This window comes from Agelaius phoeniceus (genome assembly GCF_051311805.1).
Source record: "Agelaius phoeniceus isolate bAgePho1 chromosome W unlocalized genomic scaffold, bAgePho1.hap1 SUPER_W_unloc_1, whole genome shotgun sequence".
NCBI classification, from domain to species: Eukaryota; Metazoa; Chordata; class Aves; order Passeriformes; family Icteridae; genus Agelaius; species Agelaius phoeniceus.
This window is the reverse complement of record NW_027509866.1, coordinates 2,063,629-2,069,630: the sequence shown is the minus strand read 5'-3', so window position 1 is coordinate 2,069,630 and position 6,002 is coordinate 2,063,629. Positions and strand designations below refer to the sequence as shown.

General features: G+C 52.6%; 1 long non-coding RNA gene across 1 annotated transcript in view; it reads right to left on the bottom strand.

Moving 5' to 3' along the window:
- The window catches only part of LOC143692506 (uncharacterized), a 194,254-nt gene that overhangs the window by 167,426 nt on the left and 20,826 nt on the right, over nucleotides 1-6,002 (bottom strand). The window lies entirely within an intron of this gene.

Genomic DNA, 6,002 nt, shown 5'->3' with positions numbered 1-6,002 from the left:
CTGCTGCGTGTCCCTGCTGTGACCTCAGGCAGGGACAGGCCATGGGCACTGCTGGGACACAGCTGGGCTCCAGCACAGCAGCTCCATCAGCAAAGGGCATCTCCTGAGGGCAGGGCAGGGAGGCTTTGCTCCCCTCCAGAGTCACTCTCAGGACTCTCAAGAGGCTCCTTCCTTGTGTTCCTTGCTCTCCCAGGTTCAGTGGGATGAGATCAGGGTCTCACTGTGGCCTTCAGGGGACTCAGGTCTGGGTCAGGTTTTGCTTGTTGGTGGCCAGTGCCCATCAGATGCTGAATGGTCTGTGCTGAACCTTCCTGGGGCTCTGCAGCTTGTGCCAGGGCTGATGGCAGGGGAATGTTTGTCTGGAGGGCCTTGGGAGCTGCAGGAGAGCACAGGGGACCTGCAGGGACAGAGTGTGCCAGGGACCAGCAGGGAGTGGAGCTCACTGGGCACAGGGCCTGGCCAGGGTGGGGTCACCCTGAGATCAAGGCCTGAATGTCTGCTGTGAGCCAGGAGAGCTCTGCAGCCCAGGGGCACAGCAGGCACAGGGAAAGGAGTCTGGGCACTGACTCCTCTGCCCCTCAGGGATCTCCCCCAGGAGGATCCAGGGCAGCCCCGAGCCCCTCTGGCAGCCCTGGAACAAGGCAGGCACCTCTGAGCCCCTCCATGGCCCCGCAGAGCCCGTGTGGGAGGGGGTCAGGGCAGGAGCACCCTCAGCTGCCTCTGTGTCCCAGGCTGAGCAGCAGAGCCCAGCAGAGGCAGTCCAGGGCCCCGGGCAGCACAGCCCCCGTGCTCTGCAGAGCAGCAGCCCCAGCTCGGGGCTCTGGGCAGCAGGGCAGGGCTGCAGCAATGGCTGCTCGGGCCAGCACAGACGTGTTCCCCTGGGAAAGGCTCTGGGGGCAGCTGGCATGGGCCAGGAGCAGGGCAGGAGCCCGTGGGGGTGCAGAGGAGCCCTGGCAAGAGGCTGCCCTGTCCCTGGGCCAGCAGGAGCTGCCTGAGGAGCCCCGGGGCCAACTCTGCTGCTGGGCTGGGCAGCGGGGCTGGCCCTGGGGCTGCAGGAGCTGCCCGAGCTGAGCATCTGCTGAGCATCCCAGACACAGAGTGGCTGTCCCTGACCTCCAGGGCCTCCAGTTCCTGCCGCAGGACCTGACCTGACTCTGCTGCTCTGCTGGGCTGGGGCAGGGGCAGGGAAAGGCTGAACTGGGCAGTGCCAGGGAGGTGAAAACAATGGAGCCTTGTCCCCGTGAGTCCCCACAGTGTCAGAATGGTATCTGTGGTTCCATGAGCCCCACGGTGTCACAATGGCCCCTTGGTTCCATTAGGCCCCACAGGATCACCACGGTCCCCTGGTTACAGGAGGCCCTTCAGTGTCACAATGTCCCCTTGGTTCCATGGAGCCCACAGGGTCAGTTATGCCAGTGGGCAGGGTCAGCACCAAACACACAGACACCAACTGAAGGAATTGTGTAATTTATCTAATGTATGTCTGCAAAAAATTACAATAGGAGAGGCTCAGCAAAGCACATAATTGTTAGAAAATAATTACAAAAGCAGAAGCTCAGCAATGCACCCAACCATCCCCACCAAAGATTGCCTGCAGTGATTGAGAAAGATCCAGCCCCAGTTACCCTCAGGCTTTACCATCCCCCAGACCCACACAGCAGCTGGGGAAGCTGTCACAGCCAAGGGCTGCAGAGCCACTCCTGGGCACTGGCAATTCCTGCAGGTGCCTCCAGCCACAGGTGAGGCTCCAACCCCGCTGGGAGAGGGCCCAGCTCTGACAGTGCTGAATGGACAAACTGACAGCACTGCTAGTGTGGCAACATCCGGTTTCATCCTCCTCTTGGCTCCCTCCCAAAGCCTGGCCAGGGCTCAGGGAGGAACCAAGGGAGGTGACTTTGACCATTCAGCCCCAAACAAAGTCAGATGGGGCCTTTTCTGGTTTCCAAATACAAAAAAGTAAATCCATATTTCACCAATGAACATGTACAGAGCTTATATTGCTAATAATGATTCATTAATGAGCAGATACAAATATAACCTTTGGTTGGAAGGTTCATCTGGAGCTCAGCTTTGCCTCAGGGCCTGTTGTTCAGGCCTCAGTCAGGGCCTGGTGAGGCCTCAGTGCTTCAATCAGTGCTTTAACCTACAGATGAACTGCAACCTTCAGAACAATTCTTTGGATAACAGAGTTTAGATTTAGGTATTAGGCACAAAGGCATCACCTCTTGTTCTTCAATTAAGTGCTGTTCAAGTTCATTACTCAGAGCTACAATTTGCATTCCTTTTAAAACAGCCCTAATTAGTTGCTATCCTCTGTCCTTTATCAAATGCCCCTATTTTTCTTGAGACTGTGTCTCTTTATGGACAAGTCCCAGTACTCCATTTCCAGCACAAGGTGTCACAATAACTCCAACATGGAATCATAACACACCAAGTGCTCACAATGCAATGATTCCAGTGACTGCCACGAATGCACTTCACAGCAGCCTCCAATTTGGGAGCCAATCCCACCATGAGGAATTTTCTTCTTTCTGCCTCTCTTCTACTCATCTTTCTATCGAGGTGATTCCTGATTGTTGGACCTCAAACCCAGCACTGATAGACATTCCTGCAACATTCCTGTCCTGGAATAGCCCAGGATCCTCCCTGGCCAGCAAGCAGATAATCCAAGGCCGTGCAGTTCTGCAGAGCCCCATTTGTGTTTGTTGGAGCTCGCAGGATGTGCTGTTGGATATTTTAACAGCATATCACTTCTTACTTCTTCTAATAATTGATTTAGTTCATTAATGTAAATTGGGTGCAGCCATGCACAGCCAGGGGTTTCCATTTCCCCAGTGGGCCATCGTTAAGGGCATGGAGCACATCTGGGAGATGGGTTCTCCATGGGGACAGGTTCCCATCTTCTCATTTTTTCAACTGCTCTTTTAACAACCCCTTCACCCAATCGACCAATGCTGCAGCTTGTGGTTTGTCTGGGATATGAAAAACCCTGCAGGCTTAATCACTGTATTTCTCACAATAATAGAAAAAGCATTCCACATCACAGTATCAGCAAATCCTATAGAAATAGCCAATTTCATCCCTTCCTCCTTTATGCCTTGTACAGAGTTCACAAAGTTTACCACTGACATTTGGGGCTTGGCCAGTCCTTTTCTGTAGAGTATTTAGTGTCAAAGTGAGCAGCTAAAGCTGACATATTAGTACTGTCAGCCTTATTTAATAGTATCAATTTTTAATTACATAGATAAAATATAAATTATTGTGTGTTATTGTATATAACTATTACGATTAATTTATATTCTTATTATTACTACTAACATTGTATCACTAGCACAAATGAACCTGAGCTCAAGATTGAAACCTTCTGTCACTCTGTGTGGGAGTGACAACAACAGTTTTTCCTTATGTTGGTGCTGTTTCCAATGTGTCATTAACAAAGTTCATGCCTGTCTTCCCAAACCCACAAGTTCTTTTCCTTTTCCCTTATGTAAATTTGGATGCATTTTAAGCCATCCAGGGGTTCAGCCTCTTTTACCCGACTGCCCCACTGCTCCCACAGGGCTCCCACCTCAGCCCACTCCAGAGCCAGGGAACTCCAGGGAAGGGCTTCCCATCTGGGAATTTCTGATGGCACTGATTCCTCACATTTACACTGAACAAGTGACATTTTGTTGGGATCTGGCCAGACTGGGCCAGTTTTGTTTTGCCAGTGGGCAGGGTCAGCACCAAAGACACAGACTCCAACTGAAGGAATCAGTGTTATTTCCTGCAGCTCAAAGCAGCAAAGAATCACAACAGGAGCAGCTCAGCAATGCACCCAACCATCCCCACCAAAGATTGCCTGCAGTGATTGAGAAAGATCCAGCCCCAGTTACCCTCAGCCTTTCCCATCCCCCAGACCCACACAGCAGCTGGGGAAGCTGTCACAGCCAAGGGCTGCAGAGCCACTCCTGGGCACTGGCAATTCCTGCAGGTGCCTCCAGCCACAGGTGAGGCTCCAACCCCGCTGGGAGAGAGCCCAGCTCTGACAGTGCTGAATGGACAAACTGACAGCACTGCTAGTGTGGCAACATCTGGTTTCATCCTCTCTTGGGTCCCTCCCAAAGCCTGGCCAGGGCCCCAGGAGGAACCAAGGGAGCTGACTTTGACCATTCAGCCCCAAACAAGGCCAGATGTCAGATTTCATGGCCTTGTCTGGCTTCTAAATACACAACGGTCAATACATGTTTCACTAATGAGTGGCTACATCTATCACAGTGCTAATGACCATGCACATTTCATCAGGGAGCAGATACAAAGATAACCTTTGGTTGGAAGGTTCATCCAGAGGCCACCTTGGGCTCAGGGCCTGCTGTTCAGGCCTCACTCAGGGCTGCTGTCCAGGCCTTGGCACTTCAGGGACGTGGTTTAGTGCTGGGCTTGGCACTGCTGGCTGAGCGGCTGAACTGGGTGAGCTCAGAGGGCTTTTCCAACAGAAAGGATTCTGTGATTCCATGATTCTATCCACTGCATTCAGCTGGGTCCATGTTAGCAGCATTCATTTGCTCAGAAAGTCTCCTCTTGCCCAGCTCCTGTGGCCTGAGGCTTCAGCTCCTTCAGCTCCTGGTGCTGAGCTGCTCATGCTGAACGAGACGACTCGGAGAGAAGAGCACAGTCCATGCAATTCCTTCTGGGACACGGAGAGGGGAGGCTGTGCAAACAGGAGCATTGTTTGCTGTGGCCTCCTCTCTGCCCTTCACGCCTTTCAGTGCTTGGAACCAGCCAAGAGCTTTCTCCAAGAGTGCAATGGAGCAGCTGTTCCTGCTCCTGGCTCTGGCTCTCTCCAGTCTCTGCCCTTGCCTGCTTCTGTCCCTCGTGCTGTGCCCTCTGTTCCCCCAGGGCTGGCTAGCTGCTGCCCAGGACTGTGGCACTGGCACAGATCCAGTGCTCCAGAGCCTCCTTTCTGTGCCCTTGGAGCTGCCTGGGCACAGCAGCCCTTTCGATCTGCAAGCTCCCCATGGACAGGGAGTGCTCAGCTCCATTCCCTGCACAGCCTCCAGGAGCCCAGGGCTGCCATCTCAAGTCCCTGCTGGCACTGGGGGCTCCCAGGTGCCTCAGGCTGCTGTGACACCGCTGCACACGGGAGGGAACAGGGGCAGGGGCTGTGCTGAAAGTCAGCTCCATCTGCTGCTGCTGCTGCTGCTGCTGCTGCTGCTGCTGCTGCTGCTGCTGCTGCTGGTGCTGTGGGGTCATTTGTGCAGCCCTGGCCCAGAGTCAGGGATCAGATCCTGCCAGTCTCTTCCAGCCCTGGCTGCTCAGAGTTTGGGCCTTGGAGCCTCAGGTGGGCAAAGGCAGCTGCTCCTGGTCCCTCTGTGTGCCCGTGTTCAGCAGTGCTGCTCCATCAGTCTGTGCCCAGCAACGGGGAAAAGCCTCAGCCCTGCAGGGCCAGGAGCTGCCGGGCTCTGCCTGAGCAGCTCAGCCAGCAGGAAGGGAGCTGCTCCGCACAGGAACCAGGAGCAAAGGACATTCCTTTCATAGGACATGTTTTCTATTTAAAGGAAAGAAAAAGGAAAAAGGAAAAAAATTGGAAAATTGTAAAAGATAAGAATAAAATCCAAGTGTTAGTGAAAAAATATACATAATGTTAGTAAAAAAAAACCAAAACATAAATGCAAAGTTACGTTCTTTGCATTAGGAGGTAAATGATCTTTTGAAAAAGAGAACTCAGTTATTTACATTGTAAATGTGCTGATGGCATGGATCCATCTTACTGACCTCAGCAGCCTTTTAAAAGATTTTGGGCTTTGTTTCCAACATTGGTATTTGAAATAATGGTCAAAGCAAGAGGAAATTGCTTTGTGCCCTTCCAGCTCCAAGCAGGACTGGGAATAAAAAATCTGTCAAACCCCAAATCCTTTAGAAGATGCCCTTCCTTCTCAGCCTGAAAATGAGCTGCACTTCCCTTTGAAACTGTCAGGGATTTCTTATAGACACAAAGTCCCACTTAGGGCTTTTTGCTCTGG